This window comes from Acinonyx jubatus, chromosome B1 (assembly GCF_027475565.1).
Source record: "Acinonyx jubatus isolate Ajub_Pintada_27869175 chromosome B1, VMU_Ajub_asm_v1.0, whole genome shotgun sequence".
Taxonomy (NCBI): Eukaryota; Metazoa; Chordata; class Mammalia; order Carnivora; family Felidae; genus Acinonyx; species Acinonyx jubatus.
This window is the reverse complement of record NC_069382.1, coordinates 34063051-34087688: the sequence shown is the minus strand read 5'-3', so window position 1 is coordinate 34087688 and position 24638 is coordinate 34063051. Positions and strand designations below refer to the sequence as shown.

General features: G+C 39.1%; 1 long non-coding RNA gene across 6 annotated transcripts in view; it reads right to left on the bottom strand.

The window, feature by feature from the left end:
• LOC113604688 (uncharacterized) overlaps positions 1-24638 on the bottom strand; it is a 57251-nt gene that overhangs the window by 7300 nt on the left and 25313 nt on the right. For 4 of the 6 annotated variants that reach the window (XR_008295953.1, XR_008295956.1, XR_008295954.1 and 1 more), the window contains 2 exons: positions 14365-14498; positions 10369-10472 (listed from right to left, as the gene is read on the bottom strand). This is a non-coding gene — a long non-coding RNA (uncharacterized LOC113604688). Of the gene's footprint in view, positions 1-10368; positions 10473-14364; positions 14499-17990; positions 24346-24638 lie in introns of those variants that run through there. The other 2 variants (XR_008295955.1, XR_008295957.1) reach the window with 2 other exon arrangements.

The following is a 24638-nucleotide window of genomic DNA, read 5'->3' as shown; positions in this document are numbered from 1 at the left end:
ATCACAGGATCGGTAGCAAGAGATGGGGCTCCAGCTGGAAAGGAGACCTTGGGTGGCTTCCCCAAGCCCAGCCCTACTGGAGAGGCACAGGGCCCTGGGCTGTGAAGGCAGAGAGAGCCCCGCACCTGCCACGAGCACAAGGCATGGGGCTAAGTGGGGCCTGGCCCAGGCCCAGGCCCACCTCATAGCTCAAACCTAGCACTTTTCCACTTGGCCAGGCCTAGCTGCACCTATATAGCTCCAATGATGAGCTCTGTCCAGCTGATGTTCTAGAAGATTTCCCTACCAGGAGGCATGCGTTATAAAAGTAATTTCTGTTTTTATTTTATTTTATGGAGCTAATGCATCACTGTATAACAGGGCATGATGGAGACCCAGTTGGAATCCAGGTTTCAGGTTGGCCATGACTGCCATGCAATTACCACCTTGCATCCACCTCTGGGCGTGGGGCCCACAGGTTCTGTGCCTGAGTGACATATTTGCAGGGCATGCAGAAAAGGGAGTATTTGAACAATTGGTAAAACCCACTCCTTGTGTGCATGTGTTACAATCTCTCTTCTCTTCTGATGCATGGGTCCGGGAAGGAGGGGAAGCTGGTGAATGAATCCCCACAGGATTCCCGGAGGCTGGCAGTGCTGGTTGGGCACTCAGCTTTTGGTCGCCAGTGGAATCTGAACAAGCAACTCTCCTGCACTTGACCATGGTCTTTTTGATCCTGCATCTACCATGTACATTAGACCAGCACTGCCAACACAAGTATATTACAGGCCACACATTAAATTTGAATTCATAGTTACCACTCTAAAAGAGTACAAAGAGAGAGGTCAAATTAATTTGAACAATATATTTTTTAACCTAAAATAACCAACATAGTATCATTTCAATATGTAATCCATATAAAACATTCAGATGTTTTACTTTCTTTAATATTTCACTCAAAAAATAAAACCCATGCTCCCTACATGGTGTCCAGGGTATGTGATCTGCCTCTACTTGTCCTTCTGACTTCTTCACCCTCCACTCACCCCAGCTGCCCTCCAGCTTTGCTCAAAGAAGTCCAGTCCCTGCACTCAGGGGCAATAGTTCTTGGGGGGCCTTCTTAGGACCTCTCCCTGGCTCCCTGCACCAGAGACAGTGGCTCTGTATCAAAGTCACCATTCCCATCTGTCTCTGTCCCATCCGTCACCCAATTATCCTTGGGGTTCCTAGTCTCTGTCCCATCTGTCACCCAATTATCCTTGGGGTTCCTAGTATGTCTTAACTGACACATTCTTCTGTCTGTCTGGATGCCATCCCAGAAGGAGAGTTCCAGAAAGCAGGGGCCCCATGTCTTCCACTAACACAGTGCCTGGCACACAGGAGACATCCAATAAACACCAGGGAAATAAAGGGCCAGGACCTGCAGGCATCAGAAGACCAGAGGGACACGAAGACAAGGGCAGGGTAAGGCTTGGAAATCAGTCTTCCAATGTACCTGCTGGACACAACCCCTCCCAGGGGCTGGGCTCTCATCTCTGTGGGGCAGCTAATCCTGGTGAACTCTGTCTTGCCCTGCAGAATGGCTGAGGAAGTTAGGGCCTGTGGGGACAAGGTAAAGACAGGCATGAGTGGCAGCCAGACTCTCCTCCCTCTTGGGATGCTTCTCACATTCTCTCCACCCCAGCCAAAAAAAAACAGACTGGGACATTTCCTCCTGCTCTATACTCTCTTTCTTTTGTATTCATGTTTGTCCCTTGGCCTTCGGTGCTAACAAGTTAATTTCACACCAGAAAAATTTTTCCAGTATTTTTTTCTCTTGTAATACAATAAAATGTATTTATTCCAGAAAACATGGGCAAGGAAAGTTTTTATAAGAATCTGAAACCACATGTGATGTCCTCAATTAGAGACATTATTTTGTTCCTTTTAGTTGTTTTATTTGACCTTATGTGTGAATTCACTTCCTCTTTCTCTCTCTTGCACACACACACAACACACACACACACACACACACACACATATTTACATTTAAGGGTTATACTATGAGCACACTTTTTAAAAATCAGGACATAGAGGGGAACCTAGTGGGCTCAGTCAGTAGAGCATGTGACCCTTGATCTCAGGGTCATGAGTTCAAACCCCACACTGAGCATGGAGCCTACTTAAAAACAAACAAACAAACAAACAAACAAACAAATAAATATCAGGATATGGGATCACATGTTAAGTAACGAACTTCTGACTTTAACCTGACAAGCTCACCCCAAAGGAGCTTGCCAGTGTCTCACAAAATACCAAAGAGTCATACAGAAGAGAAAATAGCAACACAGGAAATTGGGTCAGGGTCTCTCTGTTCAAAATGGCATCATGAGGACAGCCAAAGAAATATGATAGGAATAACTAGTAATGTTAATGGGTTTTTTGTTTTGTTTTGTTTTTTGGGGGAGGGGGGAGAGAGAGAGAGAATCTTAAGCAGTCTCCACACTCAGTGCAGAGCCTGGCATGGGGCTCAATCTCATGACCATGAAATCATGACCTGAACCAAAATCAAGAGTTGGACACTTAACTGACTGAGACACACAGGCGTCCTTTAATGTTAATGTTCTAATTTTGAGGGTTGTATTGTGGTTACAGGAGAGAATGCTCTCATTTGTTGAAAACATACACTAAAGCATTCAGTCATTGATCATGTCAACAGCTCTTTTCCAAATGGTTCACGACAAGGGTTTTTGCAGTTTTTGGAACTTTCCTTTAACATGAGAGTGTTTTAAATTAGAAAGTTAAATTAAATGAGAGAAAGAAAGAAAGAAAGAAAGAAAGAAAGAAAGAAAGAAAGAAAGAAAGAAAAGAAAAAGTTAAAAAAAAAAAACAGCTTATTTTGAGCCCAGTTCAATCGACTGTATCTAAACAAGGTAAAATGCAGACCTCTCCCACATAAAGCCTGCCAAGCATTTGGTGACATCTAAGCTCCCGTGTGTCCCTCATGTCCTCCCTGTTCCAGGCTGAGCCTCCTCTGAGTCCGGGGAATGCAGGGTCTCCTTTCTCTTCTCCCATAATGCTCTTCCCTCCTGTCTTTCCCAGTTCTCCTCCTCAGACTCTTTCCCTCAGTATTTTATTATGAACATTTTAAAGAATTCAGTAGAGTTTAAAGACTTATATAATGAACTCCCATATATTCGCCACCTAGATTCTATAACCAAGATTTTGCCAAATCTGCTTTACTCCATATTTCTTTCCATATCCATCCCTCTGCCCATTCATCTGATGAAATTCAGTTGTAGATATCAGTACATTTCTCTTAATACTTCATCATATATTTCAATAACTAGGGTTCAATATTTGTTGACAGTTTTCTTCATGGTAAAACTTACAAAGAGAGAAATGCCCAGTTCTTAAGGGCACCACTCAAAGAGCTTTGAAAAATGCAATCGTGTGTGTAGCCCAAATGCCCTATGAGGTCATGGTACATAAGCATTATTTCAGAAAATTGCCTCATGCTCCATCTTATCCTAATCTGCTATATGACTGCATGAGAAAATGGTCTTTATCAGATGTCCTAACATAATAGGAGCATTTAGCATGAACGGGGGATTCAATGTTGTTAAATGCTTTTTCTGCATCCTTTCATCTATTCATATAATTTTTCCTCTTATACTGTTAATATAGTGAAAAACACTGATTAATTTTTCAAATGTTAATGCAACACTTATTCCTGTGATTAACCCCAGTTGGCTGATATGTTATCTTATTTAAATATTGCTGAATTTAGTTCACTTTGGTTCAGGATGTTTGCATCTAATTTCAGGAGGGATATTAATTAGTATATTTCTTCTTTTGAAATGTTTTGTCAGGTTTTGGCATTAGGGCTGTGCTGGCTTCATAAACCACTGAAGAACTCCTATATTTTCTGAAAGAATTTGTGTAAGATTAGTGTTACTTCTTCCATAAATATTTATAGAATTTACCAGTGAAACGGCCCAGGCCTACAGTTTTCTTTGTGGTAAGTTTTTAAATAATGAATCCCAATTCATAACTAAGTACAAGATAATTCAGATTATATTTTCATTTTGTGTCCATTTTGCTAAGTAGTATTTTTCAAAGAATTTATACACTTTATCCAAGTTGTCTCATTTATTGGCATGAATTTGTTTGTAAGTTTTAAGTAATCTCTATGCCCAATATGGGGGTCAAATTCACCACCCCAAGATCAAGAGTTGCACATTTCACCAACTGAACCAGCCAGGTGCCCTAGATCCCCTTGATATCATTTTAATGGATGCAGAATTTTTTGTGACATTAATCATTAATTCCTGACACTGGAATTTTGTGTTCTCTTTTTTCCTTTGTTAGTCTAGTTAGAAGTTTATTACTTTTGATGATCTTTCAGAAAACCAACTTTCCATTTTGTCAGTAGTATTTTTTATTGTTTGTATCTGTGACATAATGGAAGTGTGTGGTGTGTGTGTGGTGTGTGTGTGTGTGTGTGTGTGTGTGTGTGTGTGTGTGTGTGTGTGTACAGTCTCTACCCCTAGTTCCTGAAACAGAGATCCTGGAACTTTTATGACTTCCTCAGTGATGGGGGCGATATGAGTGTCTTTTTTTCTGATGAGGCCACTCTAGGTGGGCTCCAGGACAGCTTCTGGGTGAAAGCTGGTCACTGAAAGACCAAGCCATGATTAGAAGTTTGAAACTTTCAGCCCCTCACCCCCATTCTCTGGGGAAAGTGAGAGGGGTAGAGACTGAGATAATAATTGACAGTGCACTGTGTGAGGAAGCCTCCATAAAATCCCAAGAGTATGGGGTTCAGAGAGCTTCCAGGTTGGTGAACACATCCATGTGCTGGGAGGGTGGTACATATCAACTCCACAGGGACAGAAGTTCCTGCACTCTGGACTCTTCTGGACCTCACCCAATGTACTTTATCTGTCTACTCATTTGTATCCTTTAAAATAAATCGATAAACATGTTTCCCAGAGTTATTTAAGCTGTTATGGCAATTATTGAATCTGAGGAGAGGGTCATGGGAACCCCCAATTTACAGCCAAGTCAGACAAAAGTGTGGATCACGTGGGAGCCCACTGCTTGTGACTGATGTCTGAAGTGGGGATGGTCATGTGGGACCAAGCCCTTAACCTGTGGAGTCTGCGCCAACTCCTAGTAATCAGTGTCAGAATATTCTATTTCACTGATTTCTATGCTTGTTACTTCACTTGGTTTAAATTTGTATTTATCTCTATGGCTGATTAATGCTGATCTTGAGGTCACAGATTTTATGTATTTCTTCCTTTCTTCTTAACAGCTTTAGTGAGATATAATTCACACAATTAATAATTATGATTCTTTATATAAATCACTCATTTAAAGTATACATTTCAATTGTTATAACTAGAGAGTTACACAACCATCACTAGAATCAATTCTGGAATATTCTTTAACACCCAAAAGAAACCATTAGTAATCATACTCTGTTGCCTCTAACCCTCTGTCCCTTTAATAAAGGCACTGAAAGCTATACATTTTAATCTGATTGCTGGTTTTCACAGCATCTGACATATTTTGATGTGTTATATTTTCATTGGCATTTATTGAGAGAAGTTTTTAAAGTTCCTTTTCTTCTTTGAATCATGGATAATTTAAAAGTGTGTTGCTTGATATATAAATTTTGGGGGTCTTCTTAGATATTGTTACTCATTTCCACTTTAGTTTCATTGAGTTAGAGAATGGTGCTTGTATGATTTCATGTGCTTACATTTAATTTAGACTTGTTTTATAGCCCAGGACGTGATATATCTTAGTCAATGTACCATGTTCACTAGAAAAGAATGAATCTAAAGTAGATACTGCAAATGTGCTCTATGAATGTTAATTAAATCAACATGCTTTATAATGTTTAGATTTCTTATGACTTCAATGAGTTTTCATGTAATCATTCTATCAGTTGCTTATAAAGGGGTGTTATAATCTCCCTTTCATTCTGCAGATTTTGCCTTCATGTAGTTTGAAACTGTATGAGTTACATGTACATATATGATTATTATGACTCCTTGATGAATTGATCTTGTTAATATTACAAAAAATTCACTCTTACAAAGCTATAGAAATCAAAATGGTATGGTATTGGTATAAAAACAGATATGGCATAAAAACATGGACCAATGGAATGGAACAGAGAACCCAGAAATAAACCCAAACATCTAAGATCAATTAATTTACTACAAAGGAGCCAAGAACATACAACGGAGAAAGGGCAGTCTCTTTAATAAATAATATTGGGAAAACTGGACAGCCACATGCAAAAGACTGAAACTTGATCATTATCTCATACCATACACAAACATTAACTCAAAGTGGATTAAAGACTTTGAACATAATACCTGAAGTCATAAAACTCCTAAAGAAAACATAGGTGATAAGCTCCTTGACATAGGTCTTGGTGATTAGTTTTTGAATCTGACACCAAAAGCAAAGGCAACAAGAGCAAAAATAAATAAGTGGGACTACATCAAACTAAAAAGCTTCTTCACAGCAAAGGAAACTATCAAGAAAATGAAAAGGCAATCTACCAACTGGGAAAAGATACTTGCAAATCATATATCTGATATAGGGTTATTGCCTAAAAATATAAAGAACACATACAACTCAATGGCAAAAATACAAACAATCCAATTAAAAAGTAGACAGATAAGCCCCACATTGGGTGAGCAAGAGCCCTGCTTTGGGTAAAACACAAGCCCTGGGTGAGCCCCGCTTCTCTCTCTCTCTTTCTCTCTCTACCTCTGTCTCTCTCCCTCTCTCTTTATCTCTGACCCTTGCTCACTTGCGCCCTCTCTCCCTCTCAAAAAGTAAAATAAAAAGTAGAGCATCTGAACCACCATTTTTCCAAAGACAGAGACCAACAGAGACATGAAAAGATACTCAACGTCACTAATAGAAATGCAAATCAAAACCACAATAAGGTATCACGTTACACCTGTTAGAATGGCTATTATAAAAACAAACAAACAAACAAACAAACAAAAAACAAGAAATAACAAGAACTGGCAAGGAAGTGGAGAAAAAAAGAATACCCTTGTGTACTGCTGGTGGGACTGTAAATTGGTGCAGTCACTATGGAAAACAGTATGGAATTTCCTTTAAAAGTTAAAAATAGAAGCAACATATAATCCAGCAATCCCACTTCTGGATATTTCTCCAAAGAAAAGGAAAATGCTAAGTTGAAAAGACATATGCACACCCATGTTTGCTGTAACATTATTTACAATAGCCAAGACATGGAGGCAACTTAAGTGCTTATTCATTTATGAATGAATACGAAATTGAGGTATGTATATTATCTTGTATACATATCATGTATATATATATAAATCCTGCCATTTGTGATAACATGGCTGGACTTTGAGGGCATTATGATAAACAAAATAAGTCAGAGAAAGACCAACACCATGTGATCTCACTTATATGTGGAATCTTAAAAAACAAAACAAAACAAACTTACAGACACAGCAAACAGATTTGTGGTAGCCAGAGGTGTGGTAGCCATGGGGAAATGGATGAAATGGGTGAAGATGGTCAAAAGATATAAACTTCCTGTTATAAAATAAGTCCTGATGGTGTAATGTACAGCAGTGTGACTATAGTTAATAATACCGTATTGCATATTTCAAAGTTGCTAAGAGAGTAGACCTTAAAAGTTCTCAACACAAGAAAAAAATTGTAACTATGTGTGGTGATGGATGTTAACTAGACTTATTGTGGTGATCATTTCACAATATACACAAATATCAAATCATTATGTCATACACCTGAACCTAATATAATGTCATGTGTCAATGATCTCTCCATTAAAAACAAAACAAAAACAAAACACCTCCACACATGCAGCAACCACACATGGGCCTGTTGCTGCTCTGGAGCCACTGAGTCCCCAGACCCCTTACTCTCCTGCTTTGTAAAAACCATTTCACACTTACTCTTCTCCTCCAGCACCTCCTCACTGCTTTTCAGTCTCAGCAAATGACTTTACTTCTTAACCTCAGGGAGAAAGTAGCTCTCTGTAGAAAACTTCCATGGGCTCCATTCAGGGAATCTCCCCACGCATTTGGCTTCAGTGTCCACACCCTCTGCCTCCCCTTCCATTAGGACAAATAAAGTTCCTTCTTTTTTTCTCAGGATATTCTTTGTCTTGAAGTCAACTTCATCTGACATTAAGATGGCCACAGCAGATTTCTTACCTCTACTATTTGAATGGTATATCTTCTTCCATCCTTTTATTTTCAATATATCTGTGTCATGCTTTTAGATTGTGTCTTTAGGGATGCCTGGGTAGCTCAGTTGGTTAAGGTTAAGCATCCAACTTCAGCTCAGATTGTGATCTCACGGTTAGTGAATTCGAGTCCTGAATTGAGCTCCCATTGGGCTCTGCACTCACAGAGTCTGCTTGGGATTCTTGCTCTCTCCTCTCTCTCTGCCCCTCCCCTGCTCACTCTTTCTCTCAAAATAAATAAAAACTTAAAAAAAATTGCATCTCTAATTGACATTATGTAGTTGGTCTCACTCTCTCATTCCTCTAACCTCTTCTACTTTTGAATTGCAGTGTTTATGGGATTTATAGTAAACATAAAAATTAATATGGTTGAAATAGCTGTATAAGTTACCATTTGTTTTGTTTGTCCAGTCTTCCCCCCACCCCATGTTCCTCCTTCCCTGCATACTTTGATGTTAATTATTTTTTAGAATTCCATTTTGTATGTGTATTGGCTTTTCATCTATACATATTTTCATCATCTCTATTTTTTTTTTTTTAATTTTAAGTAGGCTCCATACCCAGTTGGGGCTTGAACTCATGACCCTGAGATTAAGAGTTGCATGCTCTACAACTGAGCCAGCCAGGTGCCACTATACATATTTCCATCATGAATATACAATTGGTATAGGTAGTAAAATACACGACCTTAATTGTTTTCAGTCTATTGACAGGCTCTTAAAAAGAGATTATTGAGGAATAATTGACATATGGTAAACTGCACATCATTAAATTACACAATTTGATAGATTTTGACATATGCATCTGTGAAATGCCACCACAATCAGCCTAATGACCATGTCATCACCCCTAAAGTTTCCTCTTGCCCCTTGATAATCCTCCCTTCTGCCCTGACCCTTTTGGACCCAGGGAACTATTGATCTACTTTCTGTCACAATAGAATAGTTTGAAGTTTGTAGATTTTCACATAGGTGGAATCAGAGAGGATGTATTCCTTTCTCTCTGTTTTCTTTCACTCCAAATTATTATTTTGAAATTCATACATGTTGTTCTGTATTTCAATACTTCATGCCTTTTCATTGCTGAATTTCATAGCATAATATTAGTGTAAAAAGTAAGAGACTTACAAGATAGATCAATTCATTACTGCTTCCCATTCTTTTTGCAGTAGCTGTTCTAGGAATTGCCTATATACATGTTATAAACCACACAATGTAACAATATTTGTATATACTTTTAAGAAATTAAGAGGATATAACAGTCCTTTACATTTGGTTCATATTTTCTATTTCTGGTGATCTTTCTTCCTTTCTCAACATGCACATTTCCATTTGTTGTCATTGTTCGACCTGAAACCTTCATTCAGTCTTCTGGCAATGAAATGCTACTACTGTCTCCAAAATCACATTCATAGTCCTAATTCTTAAGCCCTTTTCTACCAATTTACTCTTTGACTTTGTTTTTTTTGTTTGTTTATTTTTGAGAGAGAGAGAGCGTGAGTGCAGGAGGTGCAGAGAGAGAGGGAGACAAGTGTGCTCCATGCTGACAGCAGAGAACCCAATGTGGGGCTTGAGCCCACAAACTGTGAGATCATGATCTGAGCTGAAGTTGGATGCTCAGCTGACAGAGCCACCCAGGTGCTCTTTGACTTTGTTAATGACCTCTGCCACCTCTCAGATTAGGAAACCTGGGCTACTGAACTCAATTCATCCCCTGCCAGTGTTATCATAATTGTTTCCCTCACATCAGTGTCACCTGCCACTTTCCTTCTCAGGCTGATACAACCTAAACACTTACCCTAACCACTAAGACATGTACCAAATGCTCCTCAGGGCACATCTGAGTTCACACATCTCGTCCCCCATCCAAAGAGCAAACAATTTTATTTTTATAAACAAATATCTGTAATGGTGCTAGCGTGATCAGGGCTCACCCACTGAAAAGTTGACACCTGGCTCCTGGAGCTCATGGATCTGGGCAGTTCCTCTGGATGATATTCACTGACCTCTTTTCTATCCTCAACCTACCTGTCATATTTCCCACCACCCACATTAAATATACTCTACAACAGGACAAGATCATGTCAGTGTCAGTACAGAGAATTAGAGCCCAAGCCACCCACTCACCTGGGGAAGGCATGTCTTGAGCCTGGTGATCAACACTGTAGAAGGAGCATCAGTGACATGACATGGGCCTTCCTTTCCTTACGAAAGATCCAGGTCACAGGGAGCTGAGGCACACACACAGATAACAAGGTTGACAACAGTGAAAAGGGCTTGGAGGGGTTGCCCAGGCAGAGGTGACAATGCCACGGGTGTAGGGACACTAGTGGACATAGAGGGGAAAGTCCACAGGAACAGGATCAGACAAGAGAGAAGTCAAAGTAATGGCAGAGTAGAGGATAAGCCATTCTAGTTTGTGGTTATCTCTGCTTCTGGAGACCGAGGGTGTAGCCAGAGATCGACTGTGCCAACCTGTAGATGTGGGTTCATGGTTCGGTATATGTATAAGAGAGGGAGGCAGAAAAACAGAGCTTGGCACATGTTAAGTGCTGTTTGTAAGTACATGTTGTGACTGGTATAAATATTAGCCACAAGGTTGACTTTAATTAAAATCACATCCTCCAGGCCAGCAATATTATAACCTGGGATCTTGCAACAACTCTGTCAGAGTCCAAATACAGCTGAATAACATTCCCCAACACCATCGCAGCCTCTCTGGAGATGGGATAAGGTGAGGATGACGAGACCCCATGCTATTTTCCTTTAGTTATTTAGGTCCTTGATCTCATCTCCTCCACCACACTGTGAGCTCCCAGGACTAGGATAAACATGGGTCATTTGTTTCCCTCCCCAAGGGCCCAGACTTTCCCTGAGTAAAGGGCTTGTTAGCTGCTTGGCGGGTTAATAAGAACACCTTCTCTTAGGAAACAAAGAAGGTGAGCCTAGGGATGGCCTTGTTGCAATCCCTAAGGAAAGTTTCCAGGCTGCAGCACAGGGAGGGGACCCAAAGGGAGCCCTGTGACTTCTGTTGAGGAGACACAGGCAGGAGTTCCAAGAGGCTGAATGCAGTGCAGAGGGCTGGAGAAGATGCTGAACAGAAAGTGTTCTGCAGATGTCCAGTGTCTGGATGTGTGCTCATCTGTGCATGCATGACAGGGACCCACCCAGGCAGAGAAGAGACCATCAGAAATCAGCAGGCTGGACAAGGGTTGAGGCTTGCCCAGGTCTTGGAATTGTTTTTGCTCCCATTCATCAGAATGGATGAACTGCATAAAGGGATGCCAGCTGGTTATCAGAAGTTTATTATTAGAGTCTTAGTAGTTAAAATTAGCCCAAGTAAGGTAACTGTATCCCAAGCCATAAAGTTTAAAAGGCAGTATCAGATGATCCAACTGATACTCAGTTTTCTTAATTTTGATGACAATAATACCCAACACTCTTTAAATGAATACTACAAAGTTCAATTCCCAACAAAGTAAATTTAACAATGTCTATTATTTAATAAAAAAATTACCAGACATCAAAAATGGCAAAAAAAAAAAAATCTCCATAAACAGGAAAAATTCAATCAATAGAAACAATCAAGAAAAATAAGAGAAATAATGGAATTTAAATGAAGAACTTAAAACAGCTAATCTAAATCTTTTAATATTCTTCAGTGTATTAAATCTCCTGAATACGATCAGGAGGAAATGGCTGGTATTAAAAACATCAATGAAACTTCTAGATATTAAAAAAGTACAATGTCTGTAATTAAAGATACACTGAACGGGATTAACAGCAAATTAGATACTGCATAATGTCAGTGAGTTTGTAGACAGAGCAATAGGAAGACCCAAAATGAAACAAAGAGAAAAAATAAGGGAAAAATGAACAGATCCTATATTAGCTCTGAAATAGTATCAAGGATTTAACATACAAGCAATTGGAGACCCACTAAAGAGAAAAAATGGGCAAAATATTTGAGGAAATAATGGTCAAAATTTTTCCAAATTGGATATAAATTATAAAGCCAAAGGTCTAAGAAATCCAACCAACTGCAATATAAAGAAAACCATACTCTGATGGTTAATTTTATGTGTCATCTTGACTGGATCACAGTGTGTCCAAATATTCAGCTAAATACTATTTCTGTGTGTGTCTGTGAGGGTGTTTCCATACGAAACTGACATTTGAATTGGTGGCTCAGTGAAGCAGTTTGCCCTCCCAAAGTGGGTGAGCATCATGTAATCTTTCGAGGTCCTGACTGCTAAAGCTGTGATGTCCGTCTTCTCCTGCCCTTGGAACTTCTGGTCCTTAGGCCTTCAATCTAAACTAGACTCTACATATTGGCTCCTCTGGTTCTCAGGGCTTCAAACTCTGACTGAATTAAACCACTTGCTTTCCTGGTTCTCTAGTTAACTGTCATCAGATTGTGAGACTTTTAAGCTGCCATAATTGGTGACCAGTCATCTGCAGCCCTCAGAAGCTTTTCAGAAGCTCCTGCCTCCACCTCAGGGAGCCCATACCAAGGGGCCAATACAAGCAGGTGGCAGCCACTGCCGGGGTGGAAACCATGTGGCCCTGTGACCCTGTCAACATCATAGTGACTGACACCTCCCTGAGGATGTGATTTGAACTCCTACACAGCCTCACAGAAGTGCCCACACAGCCCTCAGCAGTTAACAAAGGGCCCTGTAGGCTTTCTTCTCCTCCCCATTCTACACTTGAAGAAGCAGGGCCACACCAGGCTCCCAAAGCTGGAAAGGAGCAGAGCAGGGCCACTGTGTCCAGCTCCAATATCAGAGCCCATTCAGCCTAACTGAGCTTCTGAGCCTCTGAAGCTCACAATTCCTACTGTCATAGAGAGAGGGAGCTGGAAGGAAAAGACCCAGAATAGAAGTGGGACCATTCTAGCAGATGCAGAGTAAAGACGCAGGGTTAGGAAAGAGCTCAGCATTGGGTCCCAACTGATGTAATCCTTCCAACAGCCCAAGAACATGGGTGACATCTCATTACAGGTAAAGCTGTGGCCAGTAACTGGCCCCAGGTGACATAGTTCAGGTGAACGACTGGGATTCCACTCCCCTGCCACCTAATCAAGGTATCTTGATCATCTTCTCCCAGAAATCTCATGGATCCTTGTAAACCTCTATTAGCACCAAGGAATCAAAACCACAACGGTAGTGCATCATTTTGTACCTCTTAGACTAGCAAAGAATGAAAGTTTAGTGTAACAAGGGTAAAAGGAATCAGGCACAATTATGCATTCCTTTTTTTAAAATTGAGAGTTATTCTGTGGCTTAACGTGATCTATTCTGAAAAATGTTCCATGTGTACTTGAAAAGAATGTGTATTCCACTGTTTTTGGACAAAATGTTCTGATATAGCTGTTACCGGTCCAATGTGAAATTCAAAGCTACTGTTTCTTGTTGATTTTCTGCCTGGATGATCTATCCCCTGATGTAAGTAGGGTGTTAAAGTTCCCTACTATTATTGTATTACTGTCAATTTCTTCCTTTATGTCTGTTAATGGTAGTTACACGTATTTGGGTGCTTCCAAATTGGGTTCATAAATATTTACAATTGTTACAACTTTTTGTTGGATTGTTCCCTTTATCATTATGTAGTGTCCTTCTTTGTCTCATTACAGTCTTTGTTTTAATGTCTGTTTTGTCTGTTGCAAGTACTGCTACACTGGCTTTTTTTTTTAATGTTTTATTTTATTTTATTTTATTTTTGAGACAGAGAGAGACAGAGCGTGAACAGGGGAGGGGCAGAGAGAGAGAGGGAGACACAGAATCTGAAACAGGCTCCAAGCTCTGAGCTGTCGGCACAGAGCCCGACGTGGGGCTTGAACTCACAGACCGTGAGATCATGACCTGAGCTGAAGTCAGACACTTAACCGACCGAGCCACCCAGGCGCCCCTACCCTGGCTTTCTTTTCACATTCATTTGCATGGCAAATATTTTTCCAACCCTTCACTTTCAATCCACATGTCTTTAGGTCTGAAGTGAGTCTCTTGGAGACAGCACATAGATGGGTTTTGCTTTTTAATCCATTTCAGTCCTTCTATGCCTTTTGATTGGAGCATTTAGTCTATCCACACTTAAAGTAATTATTGAGAGGTATATACTTACTGCCATTTTGTTACTTGTATTATGGTTGCTTTTGTAGTTCTTCTGTTCCTTTCTTCTCTTTCTTCTCTCTTCCCTTGTGGTTTGATGGCTTCCTTTATTGTGCTTGGATTCCTTTCTCCTTGATTTTTGCATATCTATTATAGGTTTTGAGTTTGTGGTTAGATTAGATTCATATATAATGTATAGCAGTCTATATTAATTGATGGTCACTTAAGTTTGAGCCCATTCTAAAAGCACTAAATTTTATTACTCCCCCATCATATTTTATGTATATAATGTCACACTTTACTTCTTTTTATTTTGTGGATCCCTTGACTGACTTTTGCAGATATAATTGAATTTACTGCTTTTGTGCTTTAACTTCCATATTAGTTTTATAAGTGATTCATCTACTACTTGCATTATATATTTGCACTTACCTATGAATTTTTTTCCTTTTATAGCTTTCTTACTCCTGATTATGAACTTTTGTTTCCACTCAAATAAGTCCCTTTAACATTTCTTGTAAGGTTGGTTCAGTGGTGATGAATACCTTTAACTTTTGTTTGTCTGGGAAACCCTATCTCTCCTTTATTCTGAAGGATAACCTTGCTGGGTATTCTTGATTGTGGCTTTTCTTCCTTTCAGTACTTTGAATATCATGCCACTCCCTCTGGCCTGCAAAGTTTCTGCTGAAAAATCAGGTGATAGCCCTATGGGGTTTCCCTTGTATGTAACTGTTTCCTTTGCTGCTTTTAAAATTCTTTATCACTACTTTTGCCATTTTAATGATGTGTCTTGGTGTGGACCCCCTTGGGTTAAATTTGTTGTGGGCTCTCGGTGCTTCCTCGATCTGGATGCTTACACTTATGCATGTGTGATGTGAGTGTAAAACTGGAACAACTTTCTTTTGGAGAAGAATTTACCGATATAAAAACAAAATCCTAAAATCATTTTTCATATCAATACAAGTGTAATTACTATCATGACGTTGGAATTAGCAAAACCAAAACCAGTGTATAATCTAAGCAGCTATGCATAAAAGGGAAGAATAAAATAATCTTTGGTTCTATCATGCAATAAAATACCACTGTTTAAAAAATGAAGATAAATATGAATGTACTGACATAAAACAGCTAATGTAATTTGTTATTAGCTTTAAGAAGTGCATCTTAAATGCATAGAAAAAAGGCAAGACTTATGGGAGGCTAACAGGCGTGTTTGGGCTTACATTCCCCAAACCATCAAATCCAGATTTTTGACCTTGTCTACATAGGTCATCCTTACATTTATCCTGGAGTAATATAGCCTTACTAAAATAAGCCATTCATCATGCAGTGTAAACACAGGCCCTACCTAATATAAACTGATATTTTAAAAATAAATTCTGAAATATTACTGCTTTTCTGAATTTTTTGCTGATTTATTCAATGAAAACATTTACAATTTTATGATTTCTATAACCTTGATTTGGGTTTGTCTTTTTTTTTTTTTTAACGTAAAAGTAACCTTGAAAAGGGTAATTGGCTGGAGTTTCCACTAACTTGGAAAATAATTCCAAGTATGCATATATTTCCATAATAAGTGTCTTCAGGATGCACATCCTTACCAGTTTCATTCTCAAAATCAAAATCAAAATCAAAACAAGAGCTTCACACCAGCCTCCTAAACTAAGATAGATCTTGGGTCCTGCTGTATGATTATTGGTGGTTTACCTTGTGAGCCCTGTATGCATTCCTATGGATGGAAGTGACTGGAAAAAAATCGGTAAGTTGCTCACAGTGGCCACTCAGGGGAACTGAATCAAAAGTAGGTGGGAAAGTTGCTTTTCTGTAAAAATTGATTGGAAAAATAGACACAGTTTGCATGTTTTAGAATTTAAACTGTTAACCTTAAATATAAAACTATTAGCTATTTTACCAGCAAAAGCTGGGTTTATTTGAGGATAACAGATAATTGCAATCCAGAACAAGAAAGCCAGGGTAAAACCATAGGCAGCTTCCCCCAACAAAGTTGGAGAATGCTCTTTTATAGAGGAAAGCAGGAAGTTGGGAAAGTTCTTATAAATGCAAAGACTACTGGAGTAAACTGGGAGCTGGAAGTATAGTGGCTGTCCATCAGTTGTGGCTCTCATTGGCTAGGCTGGTGGGCTGCCTTCCATCCTCCTACTGGAATAGTGAACTACTATCCACTTCAAGGTCTGTCTCTTCCTGTTGAGTCTGCAGTTAAGGAGGAGTGGTAGGGCATGAGAGTTTTTCTGGCTGAACCTCCTGACTCCATTTTAGTGAGGTTTCCCTTTATTAATTTTCACAAAACAGAGGCATGAAGAAAGGAAAGGGAAAGGAAGAGAAAGGCCACATCAAGTCTTGCTAATGTCAACCTAAAATTGTCAAGAAGCAATAATTTAAGCAAAAGAATTTATTTAGGATCAAAGAATTGCCATTCGGGGTACACATATTTGGGTAACAACCCAATAATGTCCCACTAGGGAGCAAAAATTAGGGGTTTCTAAAGACAAAAAGAAAAAGTTGTGTTTGTTGCCTACAAGAATTTTTATTGTGTTGAAAGGACTTCCACTAACTCCATTTTTACCTCTGTCTGTACTTTCTAATTGATTAATTTCTTTCCAGCTTATCTTTTTCTGCCCCAGCTTATCTTCTAACTCAGGCAAAAGACCCCACTGGCTAAGCATCCCATGACAAAAACCAATCTACCCCTCAAGCAATAAAGACTCCATGTGATTGACTCCAAGAAAGTGATGGACTTGACCTTTACCACAGACATGAACATATCCACTAACCTTTGTCCCACATTTTCTTTACAGAATTTTAAGCACTTTGGGGACTGTTTTGGGGACACTAGTCACTACCTTCCTAGTGTTGGGTCTCACTGAAATAAATTCCTTTCTTGTTTCACCACTCCCGGTCTCTCTGCCTTTGGATTTTGTTCGCAGGGAGTGGCTGAATCTTGCACCCTTGGGCCACAGCTACAGTGTTGGTGCCAGAAAGCTAATCTTGGCTAAACATAATTGGTTCCTAGGGCTATCAATAAGCAAAAGTCCTTTACTATAACAAGTTGTAGGTGTTCTTGCAGAATCCTTGGAATCTTTGCAATTTGCTCCAATTAAAAAATTCATGGTTCTACCTACTAAGGATTATAAGGAGGTGCATCTCCTGAAAGGCCTTCTAACTCCATTTTAAAGCCCCTTGACATAAGGGACTCCATTTTATTTCACCGTTCACACAGTGGAGTCTTCCTGGATTCTGGAATTCATTCTGGGGCAGCCAGACCTGCTTGGGACCAGGATGCAGGGGTGGGGGGGGAGGGGGAGGAGGGGTGTTAGTTCTTCTCTCTATGGGTCCAGGTAGGTTCTGCTGCCCAGAAGGCTGTTCCCCAGGGTCTGCCCACTATTGGTCCTGCCCTGACTCACCTTTGCTGCTGATGACTGGGGCAAGCACTGCCACCACACCATGTCCCCCACTCCCCCTGCCAGCTCCTGGCCACCAGGCCCACCTTCCTGGGCCAGGAACCACGGTGGGGGCTCACCAGCAGCAGGACACTGAAAACGAGGAAGACAACGGTCCTGGCGCCCCAATGTGGAGGCCTGCCCCCCACCCTCCTGAGTTGGCAATGGCATCTGGACTCACCTTTCCCTGGGTGTCCAAGGCTGTCAGTGTGCTCTGAGTCCCCACTGCTCCAAGCCTTTAAGGAGTGTTCTTTGTCCCAGCCACTCAGCCACCAGGCACCTGGCAGTCAGGAGCTGCCTCTATCCCCATGCACTGTTCTCTGTGGGTTCTATGTGAATGCCAGGAGCCCATTGGCCTCACCTACTTTCACACCAGTTGGTATTACCCAGTCAGTGTGGGGCCAATTGGAGGTGCTGCACCTTCTGGTCTGAGCAGGGAAATTAGGCTGAAGGTCAGCATTCAAGGCCCTTCCTGTTCTAGACCCCTTCCTAGGGCCAATATCTCACCTGTTCATAAACCCTGAACTTCCTCCCTTCCTCTACCATTTTCTGCTCACTCTCAGCTTCTGCTCCTCATTGACCAGGTGCATGGATGTCACTTATCCAGAGTCACTTTGCAGCTCTGTCCCAGTGTGAGGCTTCTCAGTCAGAGGCTTGATCTTAGTATCTCAATAGGAGTTGCCTGGCATAAAGCAGATGGGTGATTGGAATGGACACAGAGGCAATGACTTGTGGGTTAGGAATTCAGATGGCCAGTAGGCTTTCACATCTCCCCAATCACCACTCTGCACATTTGGGTACTTCCAGGTCCATCATCTGTCTTTCAGGTTTTCATGTTCTCATCTCAACCTTACAGCACCTGCTTAAACAAACTGGAAAAACCCACTTCCGCCTTTCTTCTGGATTTCCTTCCCTGTTAGACTGTTTAAAGCTCTTGGAATGTAGAACTGCTGGTGACTAACTGCCATATGAAACTCAGTGGGCCAAGAAGGGGAGTCCCCTCATGGGTCAGTCTCTACTAGTTGTCCCCACTCAGTGCTCTGCTGGGCCCAAGTTGGTGGGGGTGGTGGGGTCCAGTATTCTCAAAGCCACACAAGTCTAGATCCTGCTTTTGTAATGCTCACAGAGTGATTTAAGGGGTGGGCAGGGGGTAGGAGAGAAGGGAACCCAAGGAAGCTTCCAGCTCCACTCATATCAGTTTTGTGTGTTCCAGGATAGTAGGAGTTCAAGTTCGTTTGTCCAGTTGTTCCAACATCATTTATTGAAAAACTTTCTTTCCCCATTGAATAGTCTTACCACCTTTGTTGAAATTCAATTGACCATCTATACGGTCCATTCCTGGACTCTGTATTCTGTTCCATTGATCTATTATGTGTATCAATATAGCATTGTCTTGATTACTGCCAGATATTTTTCTTAATCTATTGAGCTATTATATGACTTGTGTCCTTTACTAAAATGATAAATCAAATTGATGGATTTACATCAATGATGAGTGAATAAAGAAGATGTGGTGTATATACATATATATACAATGGAATATTAATTTGGCCATAAAAAATGAAGTTTTGCCATTTGGGATGACATGGATGGAGAGATTTTCACTTGCCAATATGTCCTTTATACATATTGCTAGATTTGATTTGATGACACTTTCCTAAGGATTTTATTGTGTATCTTTTGTGAGGGATATTGGTCTATACTTTTCTCTTTCTCTAATGTCTTTGTAAGGTTTAGGTATCAGAGTTATGTTGGCCTTATAAAATAAGCTCAATTTTCTTGAGAGTTGTATAAGATTGGTATTATTTCTTCCTTGCTTTCATTAAACGTTTGACAGCATTCACCAATGCCACCAGCTAGACCTAGAAGTTTGTTGTTTTTGTTTGGAGGAGTGTGTGTGAGAGAGACGGTGGGGGTAAATTTTTAATAACAAATTCAAATACTGTAATAGAAGTGGTGCTATTCACATCTTCTATTTCTTTATGTGTCTATTTTGACAAGTGAAGTTTTGAAAGGAATTCGTTATCTAAGTTGTCAAATATATTGGCATAGAGTTGTTCACACTATTCCCTTGTTATCTTTAATGATCATAGTGATATCCTTTTTTTTATTCTGATTTTGGTAATTTGTATTTTCTCTTGATGAATTTTGTTAGAGATTTATAAATTGTATTAATCTTTCAAATAACTATGCTACCTATGTTAATTTTCTCTGTTTTTCAGTTTATTCTGCTTTTTACTTCATAGATTTCTTCTCTTTATTACTTTTCTTCTACTTATCTTAGGCTTACTTTGCTCTTCTTTTTCTAGCTTTTTAAGTAGCAAACTAGATAACTGATTATATTCCTTTCTTTACTAATTTAAACATTCACACTCTGTAAGACTTGCTCTAGCTGCTTCCCATAAATTTTAATACATTACATTATCATTATCATTCAGTTGGAAATACTTTCTAATTTCCATGTAAGTTTCTTCTTTGACCCAAGGGATTATTTAGAAGTATGCTCTTTAAACTCCAAATATGCTGGTCTTTTATTTATATCTTAGTGCTATTGATTTCTAATTCAGTTCCATTGCAATCAGAGAATGTACTGTGGTACAATTTTAATTCTTTTAAACTTGAGACTTGCTTTATAGTCTAAATATGGCTTACCTTAGTGAACGTACTATGTGGAATAAACATTCTACAGTTGTTGGGTATAGTGCTCCATAAATGCTAGTGGGATCAAGGTGATTGATGAATTCTTCACATCTATGACTTTACTGATCTTTTTTCTGACAAGTTGTTTTATGAATTGTTGTGCAAGGGGTATTAAAAATCTCTGTGACTGTAGATTTGTCTATTTCTGCCACTAATTCTGTCAATTTCTGCTTCACGTCTTTACTCTGTTATTAAGCACATACATATTGAGTGCTACGTCATTCTGATGAACTGACCCTTTTATGAGTATTTATCCCTCTTTACCTTTGCTAATATAGGCCCTATTTTGAATCTACTTTATTTGGCATTAAGATAGCCACACCAAGCTTTCTTATGCTTACTGGTTGCACTGTATATCATTTCCCATCTTTTACTTTCAATCTATCTGGGACTCTGTATTTAAAGTGTGTATGTTTTAGACAGCTTATAATTTCAGCTTGCTATTTTTTTTCAGAGAATTTTAGTCATGTAATTAGTGTTTATTCTAGTTACATTTATTGTTATGGCCATATTTGGAAAATATGATCTGCCATAATTTTTCATTTTACTTTTTTCATATATATATATATGTATATACACACACACACACACACACATAGATATGTATATATGTATGTATGTATGTATTTAGTGAGAGTGAGAGAGTGCATGTGCAAGCAGGGAAGGGGCAAAGAGAGAAGGAAAGAGAGAATATCAAGCAGGCTTCGTGCCTAGTGCAGAGCCTGATGTGGGACTTGATCTCACAACTGTGAGATCATGACCTAAGCTGAAATCAGAGTCTGACACTTAACCAACTGAGCCACCCAGGTGCCCCTTGCTTTTTTCTTAAAGGATATTTTCACTGGACGTAAATGAATAATGGGGCAATAGGGTTTTGTTTTGTTTTGTTTTTACCACTTTGAAGATTCTGGGCTTCAGGGTTTTTTTTAGTCAGTTTTCATTCTTCTGAATGCAAAAAAAAATTTTTCATGCACAAAGTCTTCTCTTTGTCATTGACTATGATGTGCACAGGTGGTATTTTCTTTATATTTATCTTTCTTTGGGGTTTTCTGAGCTATTTGAATATGTAAATTGATGTTTTTCACTACATTTGATAAAATTACAGCCAATTTTTTCTCATTTGTTAAGCCATTTCTTCTAACTCTCCAAATTCACATATATTGCATGATATTGCCCCCCCCCAACCAGGTCACCAAGACTCTGTTCCTTATTATCTCTCAATTCTTTTTTGCCTCTGTTCTTCAGATTGAATGGTTCCTATTGATCTCTCTTCAAGTTCAGTCATTCTTTCTTCTGCAATGTTCAAACTGTTAATAACATCCAACTAAATTTTTCATTTCAGATAATGGAATTATCAGTTCTAAATCTTCCTTTTGATTCTTGTTTTATACTTGCCATTTCTGTGCTGAGATATTCTATTTTCTAATCATATTGACAATCTTTTCTATAGACTGAACATATATTTTAAAATCTCTTCCTAGGGGCACCTGGGTGTCTCAGTTGGTTAAGTATCCAACTCTTTATCTTGGCTCAGGTCATCATCTCACGGTTTGTGAGTTCAAGCCCCATGACAGGCTCCTTGCTGATGGTGTGAAACCTGCTTAGGATTCTGTCTCTTCCTCTCTCTGCCCCTCCCCTCTTCTCTCTTGCTCTCTTTCTCAAAATAAATAAATAAGCTAAACTAAACTAAACTAAAATTTCTTGCTAAAAGCGATTCTATTATGAATCAGAGTTAAGAACCACTGGATAGGAATAAACTCAATCTGGAAAGAAGAGATATATAATGGGGAGTATCAATAGCAGACAATGCTAAAATGTTTATTAGCACTGCACATAATAACTTTATAAATATTGATTAAGCATTGATTATATACCAGGCATAATATACAAAGATGAAAATATGCTGCACTTGCTCCAAGGGACTTGCAATCTAGTAGGAAGACAGTAAAACAACTATAATAAAATGTGGTATTGACGTGACATATTAAAAATGCTCAGGGGCGCCTGGATGGCTCAGTCAGTTGAGCGTCCGACCTCGGCTCAGGTCATGATCTCACAGTGTGAGTTCGAGCCCTGCGTCGGGCTCTGTGCTGACAGCTGAGAGCCTGGAGCCTGCTTTGGATTGTGTGTCTCCCTCTCTCTCTGCCCCTCCCCTGCTCATGCTCTGTCTCTGTCTCTCTCTCTCTCTCTCTCTGTGTCAAAAATAAAAATAAACATTAAAAAATTTTTTTAAATGCTCATATCACAAAGGAGTTTTTTATTTTGAGAAGAAAAAGTAGGATAATCAGGAAGAAGAATGTGGGAAAGGAGAAGGGAAGAAAAATGAACACAGGAATGTCTCACACTTTATTTATAAAGAAGTCTTAAAGGGGGGGGGGGTGCCTGGGTAGCTCAGTCAGTTGGGCATTGGACTCTTGATTTCATCTTAGGTCATAATTCCAGGATTGTAGGATTGAGCCCCACATCCTTTCTCTCTCTCCCCCCACTACCCCTGTCCTCACTATCTATAAAAAAAAAAACACAAGTCTTAAGAGAAACCCAAAAACAACAGAGGATATAAAGATAAGGATAAGAAAGAAAATTATAGCCTCTGACACCAAAAGCTATAGCAAACAGTAAACACATTCTAACTCCTAGCCAGATAAAAATAAAACCTCACACTAAAGGCCTATTTAGCTCAGTTCCTTTTACCCAGTATATCATGTTCAGTTTTCAACAAAAAAAAAATCAAAGACAGCATATTAAAAGACAAAAAACAGCAAGAGTTTGAAGAGATAGAGCCAGCACCAGAATGAGAGACCAATATGGCAGAGATGTTGGAATTGCCATACAAGAATTTAAAACAACTATGAATAATATGCTAATGATTCTAGGAGAAAATTGGACAAATTGCAAGAACAGATGGGAAATGTAATCAGGGAGATGGAAACTAAGAAAAAAATTAAAAATAAGAAATACTGTTATAGAAATGAAGAATGCCTTTCATGGGCTCATGAATAGACTGGATATGACCAAGGAAAGAATCAGTAAGGTTGAAGAAATGTCAATAGAAGCTTTTAAAACCAAAGCAACAAGAGGAAAAAAAAAAAAGAATGAAAAGGCCAGAATGGAATACTGAAGAACTGTGGGACAATTAAAAACAGAGTAACATACACATAATGGAAATACCAGAAGTAGAAGAAAAAGAAAAGGAACAGAAAAAATATTTGAAGCAGTAATAACAATAGCCATATAATAATAATAATAATAATAATAATATAATAAATATTAATTTGGGAAACAAGTTTTCCCAAATTAATGATAGATAGCAAACCACATACCTAGGAAACACAGAGAACACCAAGCAGGATTAAAAAAAAATTCTATGTATAGGCATATCATACTCAAACTGCAGAATATGAAGGAAAAAATATTAAAAGAAGCCTGAGGGAGAAACTGTCTAACCTATAGAGGAGGAAGGATAAGAATTATGATGACTTTCTCTTCAGTAACCATGCAAAGAAAAGAACGTGGAGTATAATATTTAAAGTGTGAAAGGAAAAAACCCACCAACCTAGAATTTAGTATCCAGCAAAATTATCCTTAAGAAGAAATGAAAAATGAAGACCTTCTCAGACAAACAAAAATTGAGAGAACTTGTTGCCAATAGCACTGACATGCAAGATATACTTTAAAAAATTCTTCAGAAAGAACAAAAATGACTTAGGTCAGAAATTCAGCAGTAATGGGGGCCTGGGTGGCTCAGTGAGTTGAGTGTTTGACTCAGGTCATGATCTCACAGTTTGTGAGTTTGAGTCCCACATTGGGCTTGCCACTGTCAGCGCAGAGCCTGCTTTGGATCTCTGCCTCTCCTCCACTTAAGCATGCTTCTCTCTCTCTAATAAATAAACATTAAAAAAAATCTCTTCATAAAAAAAAGAAGTTCAGCAGTAATGATAACTTTTTAATGAGTGAAATAAATGAAGGCAATGTTACGAAGGATGGGAGGGAGGAAATGGTACTACACTGCTATACTTGCTGTACCTGTGAAGTGACAAAGTGTTATTTGAAAAACAACTTGGACTAATTTTAAGTGAATATTGTAAACTTAAGTGCAACTACTAAAAAAAGTAAACAAGTAAGTAAAATA